Consider the following 8,636-nt stretch of genomic DNA (forward strand, 5'->3'; position numbering starts at 1 on the left):
GGACTGATTTCCAACATTTCACGTGGTCAAAGCAGAAGACATTGGGGCCAAGAATTCCAGCTACAAATACAAGTTGATGGGGTGTGAACTGGCAGAGACTGACCAAGAGAGAGATTTTGGGGTCATAGTAGATAACTCACTGAAAATGTCAAGACAGTGTGCGATTGCAATTAAAAAGGCCAACGCCATGCTGGGAATTATTAGGAAGGGAATTGATAACAAATCAGCCAGTATCATAATGCCCCTGTATAATTCGATGGTGCGGTCTCATTTGGAATACTGTGTACAATTCTGGTCACTGCACCTCAAAAAGGATATTATAGCACTGGAAAAAGTGCAGAAAAGGGCAACTAGAATGATTCAAGGTTTGGAACACTTTCCCTATGAAGAAAGGTTAAAATGCTTGGGGCTCTTTAGCTTGGAGAAACGTCGACTGCGGGGTGACATGATAGAGGTTTACAAGATTATGCATGGAATGGAGAAAGCAGAGAAAGTCCTTTTCTCCCTTTCTCACAATACAAGAACTCACGGGCATTCAATGAAATTGCTGAGCAATCAGGTTAAAATGGATAAAAGGAAGTACTTCTTCACCCAAAGGGTGATTAACATGTGGAATTCACTGCCACAGGAGGTGGTGGCGGCTACAAGCATAGCAAGCTTTAAGTGGGGATTGGATAAAAATATGGAGCAGAGGTCCATCAGTGGCTATTAGCCACAGTATATATATGTGTGTATGTGTGTGTGTGTGTGTATACACACACACATATATTGACCACTGTGTGACACAGAGAGTTGGACTGGATGGGCCATTGGCCTGATCCAATATAGCTTCTCTTATGTTCTTCTGTGACACAGAGTGTTGGACTGGATGGGCCATTGGCCTGACCCAACATGGCTTCTCTTGTGTTCTTCTGTGACACAGAGTGTTGGATTGGATGTGCCATTGGCCTGACCCAACATGGCTTCTCTAGTGTTCTTATGTGACACGGAGTGTTGGACTGGATGGGCCATTGGCCTGACCCAACATGGCTTCTCTTATGTTCTTATGTGACACAGAGTGTTGGATTGGATGGGCCATTGGCCTGACCCAACATGGCTTCTCTAGAGTTCTTATATGACACAGAGTGTTGGACTGGATGGGCCATTGGCCTGACCCAACATGGCTTCTCTTATGTTCTTAAGACAATTGAAACACGCGAAGTCTTCTTCTTCTTCTTATCCCCTGACCGCTCATCCAAGGGACCTGTTTCATGATCCCCCTGGTGACCAGTGCTTTGCAAGCTCAAAGGCCTGGCTAGAATAGGCCCTAGATGTTTTTGCTTGTGATGGAACCACATCGTAGATGTTTATTTATTGCTCCCTTTATAGCCTAGGAAGGTGCTACCCCATCTTAAGTGCTGTTGCACTTGTCCATAACCGGCCTTTCCAGTTTCACAGCCGTCGTGTGGGGAACCAAGACGGTGCTGGATGTCAGACAAAGGCCGGAGACAGATGTCCCTCTTGGAGAAAGGCCAACTGAAAACCTTGCTCATTATCTCCGCAAAACCCTGCAAATGGAGGAAGGAGGGCAGCCTCCGCCCCCTGAGCATTTAGACTTGATTAAATCACCCTCCCCATTAGCTAATGCAGCATTAGTCTCCATTAAGCAAGAGCGTCTCGAGATCCCGAAGGGAATCCAGCCATCAAAGAGAGCGAGGAAGCCCCTCGGAGAAAGTGCAGTTCCTCCTTCCGCAAAGTTGCATCATCAGTGATATCATTGGCCATGCCGGTGTTGGAGTGCTGCCTGCCGGTTCACGAGAATACCCATGACTTCTGCGTGCCAAAAGGGGCTAGAGGGGGGAAAGCTGCTCTTTTGTGGGCCTGGCGCCAGCCTCACTCTACCCTGATCTATATTACAATGCACTTGGAAACTTCCATTGTGCTGGCGAAGTCTCTGGTAGTCCTGAACTGCATATCACCCAGAGCTGGGGGCAAGGAGAAGGTCTGTGCTCTCGGATGGGCTGTGAAAGTCCTAGAGAGGGGCAGTGAAGCAAGGGGGGGAGGCGCTAGGCACAGCAGGCCCAAGATCATGAGGAAGTAGAATGTCCTGGGAAATGAGAAGGCCCGTTAGAGAGGAGGAGGAGGAGGAGGAGAAGAAGTCTGGGGAGGAGGCGGCTGAGAGGTGATATGATTACCATCTTCAAGTCCTTGAAGGGCTGTTCTATAGAGGATGATGTGAAATTGTTTTCTGTGGCCCCAGAAGGTAGGACCGGAACCAGTGGGTTGAAATTAGATCAAAAGAGTTTCCAGCTCAACATTAGGAAGAACTTCCTGGCAGTTAGAGCGGTTCCTCAGTGGAACAGGCTTCCTCGGGAGGTGGTGGGTTCTCCTTCCTTGGAGGTTTTTAAACAGAGGCTAGATGGCCCTCTGACAGCAATGAAGATCCTGTGAATTTAGGGGGGAGGTGTTTGTGAGTTTCCTGCATTGTGCAGGGGGTTGGACTAGATGACCCTAGAGGTCCCTTCCAACTCTATGATTCTATGTTAGCCTGGAGAGAAGGCGGCTGAGAGGTGATAGGATCACCATCTTCAAGTCCTTGAAGGGCAATATAGAGGATGGCATGGAATTATTTTCTGTGGCCCCAGAAGGTAGGTCCAGAACCAATAGGTTGAAATTAGGTCAAAAGAGTTTCCAGCTCAACATGAGGAAGAACTTCCTGACTGCTAGAGCGGTTCCTCAGTGGAACAGGCTTCCTCCGTGGGAGGTGGTGGGCTCTCCTTCCTCGAAGGTTTTTCAACAGAGGTTAGATGGCCCTCTGACAGCAATGAAGAGCCTGCGAATTTAGGGGGAGGTGTTTGTGAGTTTCCTGCATTGTGTGGGGGGTTGGGCTAGATGACCCTGGAGGTCCCTTCCAACTCTATGATTCTAAGATGAAGACAATTTATACCCCTTCGCTTGGCGTCTCAGAGTGGCTTACATTCTCCTTCCCTTCCTCTCCCCACAACACACCCCATGCGGCTGAAAGAGTTCAGAGAGAACTGTGAGGACACCCAGCTGGCAGTTCTCCCAGATAAAAGTCCGTGCACTTAACCACTACACCCAACTGGCTCTCTTGGAAGGGAGACCCCCTTGGAACACAGGGAATCGGGAGGGCGGGACAGGTTTTACTCAGCCCCTTCTCTGAATATCCTCCAGGCGAACAGAAGGGGTCAGTCAGCAGAGATCACCATGACTTCCAGGTGTGTGCGCACACACAAATACAAAAATGCCCCCCCAAAAGAAGCTCTGTTGGATAAAAGCCTCATCTGGCCCCATCGACTTTCTAAAAGAAGAGCCCTGTGGTAAGCTGCAGTACTGCAGTACTGCAGTCCTAAGCTCTGCTCACGACCTGAGTTCGATCCCTGGCGGAAGCTGGGTTTTCAGCTAACCGGCTCGAGGTTGACTCAGCCTTCCATCCTTCTGAGGTCGGTCAAATGAGTCCCCAGCTTGACGGGGAGAAAGTGTAGATGACTGGGGAAGGCAAGGGCAAACTCACCCCGTAAAAAGTCTGCCAAGAAAACATTGTGATGTGATGTCATCCCGTGGATCGGTAACGACTCAGGGCTTGCACAGGTGACTACCTTTACCTTTTACCTCTTTCTCAATTGTTTTCTTTGCTATCCTTGAATTGTGCTCCTCGTGAGCTGCTTCGTTGCGCTGCTTCACACGTGACCTTTTTGAACGCTAGATTCAGGCGAGTAGCTGCGTCGGTCTGAAGCGGCAGAAGAAAGTTTGAGTCTAGTGATACCTTGAAGACCAACAAAGTTTAACTTTGGGTACCAGCTTTTCATGAAGAGCCCCATGGCGCAGAGTGGTCAATTGCAGTACTGCAGCCCAAGCTTTGCTCATGGCCTGAGTTTGATCCCAGCGGAAGCTGGGTTCAGGTAGCCGGCTCAAGGTTGACTCAGCCTTCCATTCTTCCGAGGTTGGTCAAATGAGTACGCAGCTTGCTGGGGGGGAAATGTCGATGACTGGGGAAGGCAAGGGCAAGGCAAGGCAAGGTCCCCTGTGCAAGCAGCAGTCGTTTCCGACTCTGGAGTGATGTTGCTTTCGCAACGTTTTCACGGCAGACTTTTTACGGGGTGGTTTGCCCTTGCCTTCCCCAGTCATCCACACTTTCTCCCCCAACAAGCTGGGGACTCATTTGACCGACCTCGGAAGGGGGTTGGACTAGATGACCCTGGAGGTCCCTTCCAACTCTATGAGTTTATGATTCTAACCAAGATGATTAGGGGCAGGCCTCGTTTTGGACAGCAGCTCACAGGAGCGGAGCTCTGCAGCCTCTAAAGGTTATTGTGCTCTTTCTTCAGGGCTTGCTTTTTTTTGTAGCAGGAATTCCTTTTCTTATTAGGCCACACACTCCTGATGCAGCCAATCCTCCAGGAGCTTACACCAGGCCCTGTACTAAGAGCCCTGTAAGCTCTTGGAGGATTGGCTGCATCAGGGGTGTGTGGCCTAATAGCCAAAGGAGTTCCTGCTACAAAAAAAGCCCTGATATTAGGCCACGTCCCCCTGATGCAGCCAGTCCTCCTGGAGCTTACAGTAGGTCCTGTACTAAGAGACCCGCAAGCTCTTGGAGGATTGGCTGCATCAGGGGTGTGTGGCCTAATATGCAAAGGAGTCCCTGCTACAAAAAAAGCCCTACTAAGCCACGCCTCCCTGATGCAGCCAATCCTCCTGGAGCTTACAGTAGGCCTTGTACTAAGAGTCCTGTAAGCTCTTGGAGGACTGGCTACATCAAGGAGGTGTGGCCTAATATGCAAAGGAGGTCCTGCTAGAATTCCTTACAGGGCTCTTCGTACAGGGCCTGCTGTAAGCTCCAGGAGGATTGGCTGCATCAGAGGGGTGTGGCCTAATATGCAAAGGAGGTCCTGCTAGAATTCCTTACAGGGCTCTTCGTACAGGGCCTACTGAGAGCTCCTGGAGGAGTGGCTACATCAGGGGGCGTGGCCTAATACGCAAAGGAGTTCCTGTTGCAAAAAAAAAAAAAAAATCCCAGAGTATAAAGATTGCCCATGTGGCAATCTATTTACAGTTTGGGGGGAAGTGCAGGAGGAAGGCCTCAAGACAGTGTTTTGTCCCAAGGCCTGTCTTATCTCTCTCCTTCCTTGCCAAGTTGGAAGCCGGTGCGTCATTCTGCGCATAGCGAAGCAAAACCACATTCGCGGCGCAAGATAGACATATGGCACACGAATGGAGCCCCGTCCTTTAGGGAACAATTCCGTGCCGTCAGGAAGAGGGGTACAGGCAGGGGATAAGAATGATCTAGGGGGACTCTCCTATCTTTAACTGTCTCAATTTAAATAATTTATCGCACTCCAGCCACCGAGGGCCGTGGGCGCGCGGCGTCAAAACGGCAATCCATCAGCTTGCGCCACGGAAGAGTATGATCTATCGGCAATCGGAGAATATGAAAAATGCATGAAAGAGGAGGGAAATGCAGCGAGGGGAGGAAATGGCTGCCTGTTAGGTAAATCCTGCCTACCTCTCCGTCACGGCAGTCGAGGACTTCTGCATCGTGCAGCTTCTTCCGATTGCCTCTGTACGGATTTAACATGAAGCTGCAATGACTTCGGAATAAGTGTATTTCTCTGGACCACAGGTTATATACAGGGGTCGTTTTGTTGAAAATTAGATGGTGGAGCTCATTAGCATATCTCCTTAGCATATGCCGCCACCCCCAGACAAAAGCAACTTGATGCAAGAATGGAGAGCCTTGGGCAAGCGAGACCTGCTTGGGCTGGCTCGAGATCCAGCCAGCCCAAGCAGGCCTCGCTTGCCTGGGGCTCTCCTTGGCCACCCTCCCCTCAGTCAAAAGGCCAGCAAGCCACTCAAAATCACATAAGAAGTGGAGAAAGGGTGGTGTGGGCTTCTCCAGGGGTTAATGAGGGCTGCTGGGGGCGTGGCAAAGCCCCTGGTGGCTGGCTGGCTGCCTGCTCTCCTAGTCCAAGGATTGTTATGCAGCTGACCTACTATTCAATGGACAAGGTAAGGAGGAAGAGGGGGAACCCTCAGAAAGGTTCTGGAGCTGTGCTCCTGTGATCTCCTGCCGGATCTGAGACCTGATTATATAGCAAAGTAATGTCACCATGAGCTATACGATGCAATAAAATCAGCGGCCATAAAACCAAACGTACAGCTGACAAAACTGACCATCCACTTGCTGCTGTAGTAACGAGAAGTGAGATGATGTCTTAACAGAAGAGAAGCCATGCTGGATCAGGCCAATGGCCCAACCAGTCCAACACTCTGTCACACAGTGGCCATAAAACCCATGTGCCAACAAGAGGTCCACCCGTGGAGCTAGAAGCCCTTCCACTGTGCCCCCCCACCAAGCACAAGAATATAAGAACAGAGAAGCCATGTTGGATCAGGTCAATGGCCCATCTAGTCTTCCAAGCCCTGACCTGTGTGGTCCAGGCTGGCCTGATCTTGTCTTATCTCAGAAGGTAAGCAGGATCAGCCTTGGTTAGTATATAGATGGAGGACCACCAAGGAAGTCCGGGGTCACCATGCAGAGGAATTAGAAGAAGAAGAAGAAGATATTGAATATATATCCCACCCTATACGCTGAATCTCAGAGTCTCAGAGTGGTCACAATCTCCTTTACCTTCCTGCTCCCCCACAACAGACACCCTGTAAGGTAGGTGGGGCTAAGAGAGCTCTTATAGCAGTTGCCCTTTCAAGCACAGCACCTACAAAAGCTATGGCTGACCCAAGGCCATTCCAGCAGGTGCAAGTGGAGGAGTGGGGAATCAAACCCAGTTCTCCCAGATAAGAGTCTGCACACTTAACCACTACATCAAACTGGCTCTCAAAAAAACCAGGTGCCATCAGGAGGTCTATTAGTGGGCCCAGGACACTAGAAGCCCTCCCACTGTTGCCCCTACCCCATCACCAAGAATACAGAGCATCACTGCCCCAGACAGAGAGTTCCATCAATACCCTGTGGCTGACAACCACTAATAAGAACATAAGAGAAGCCATGTTCGATCAGGCCAATGGCCCATCCAGTCAACACTCTGTGTCACACAGTGGTCAAAAAAATTATACACACACACACACACACACACTGTGGCTATTAGCCACTGATGGACCTCTGCTCCATATTTTTAGCTAACCCCCTCTTGAAGCTGGCTATGCTTGTGGCCGCCACCACCTCCTGTGGCAGTGAATTCCACATGTTAATCACCCTTTGGGTGAAGAAGTACTTCCTTTTATCCATTTTAACCCGACTGCTCATCAATTTCATCGAATGCCCACAATTTCTTGTATTGTGAGAAAGGGAGAAAAGTACTTCTTTCTCTACTTTCTCCATCCCATGCATTATCTTGTAAACCTCTATCATGTCACCCCGCAGTCGACGTTTCTCCAAGCTAAAGAGCCCCAAGCATTTTAACCTTTCTTCATAGGGAAAGTGTTCCAAACCCTTAATCATTCTAGTTGCCCTTTTCTGGACTTTTTCCAATGCTATAATATCCTTTTTGAGGTGCGGTGACCAGAATTGCACACAGTATTCCAAATGAGACCACACCATTGATTTATACAAGGGCATTATGATACTGGCTGATTTGTTTTCAATTCCCTTCCTAATAATTCCCAGCATTGCGTTGGCCTTTTTTATTGCAATCGGACACTGTCTTGACATTTTCATTGAGTTATCTACCATGACCCCAAGATCTCTCTCTTGGCCAGTCTCTGCCAGTTCACACCCCATCAACTTGTATTTGTAGCTGGGATTCTTGGCCCCAATGTGCATTACTTTGCACTTGGCCACATTGAAGCTCATCTGCCACGTTGATGCCCACTCACCCAGCCTCAACAGATCCCTTTGGATTGCCTCACAATCCTCTCTGGTTCTCACTACCCTGAACAATTTAGTGTCATCTGCAAACTTGGCCACTTCACTGCTTACTCCCATGTGGGCTTTTTTCCTGCGAGCATTTATGACCATCGGTTTTTTCTGTGAGCTTTTTTCCAGTGGGCTTTTTTCTGGCGACCGGCTAATTTTGACCCATGACCTTTTCCAGAAAGAAAACCTTCCAGATATTTATATCTGAAATCCTTGTATATATTCTGACCATATAATCCATAACCCCTCCATCACAAGGGTCCAAAAAGTGTAAAGAAATACTATCAGCCTATCAAAACTGCAGTGGGCATCTGCTAGAACTTTAGGAGAGTCAAAAGTCTCTCTAATTGGAGATTTGAGAAGATTTGATAGGTAACTTTCAGATCCATGGGAAAATCTGAACATCTAATACCACCAAATAACTTTCACAACATTGAACTACTGTTACGTAGACATCTTCCAGTCTATTTTTTTTTTAAACTGAGCCTTGAATACTGCTAGCTTAACAGCAGTGAAATATTGCAAAGAAAATCCATAAGATTGAACGAAAGTTATAGCCTTTAGATGCTCACTAACCCATTCCTGGGAGTTTTGCGAAAATTTCTTTTTTGATAGAAAAAACTCAAGTACTGTACCATAATTAACATTGGAAGCCAATAATTGAGTCTACAGGTGATTTTTCCAGTTCCATTTCTAATGAGAAAGATGTTTGGTGATTCACAAATGTGATCAAAGGATTGCTTTCTGAGGGCTTCTAAAGAGCTAG

This window comes from Heteronotia binoei, chromosome 8 (assembly GCF_032191835.1).
Source record: "Heteronotia binoei isolate CCM8104 ecotype False Entrance Well chromosome 8, APGP_CSIRO_Hbin_v1, whole genome shotgun sequence".
Lineage (NCBI taxonomy): Eukaryota > Metazoa > Chordata > Lepidosauria > Squamata > Gekkonidae > Heteronotia > Heteronotia binoei.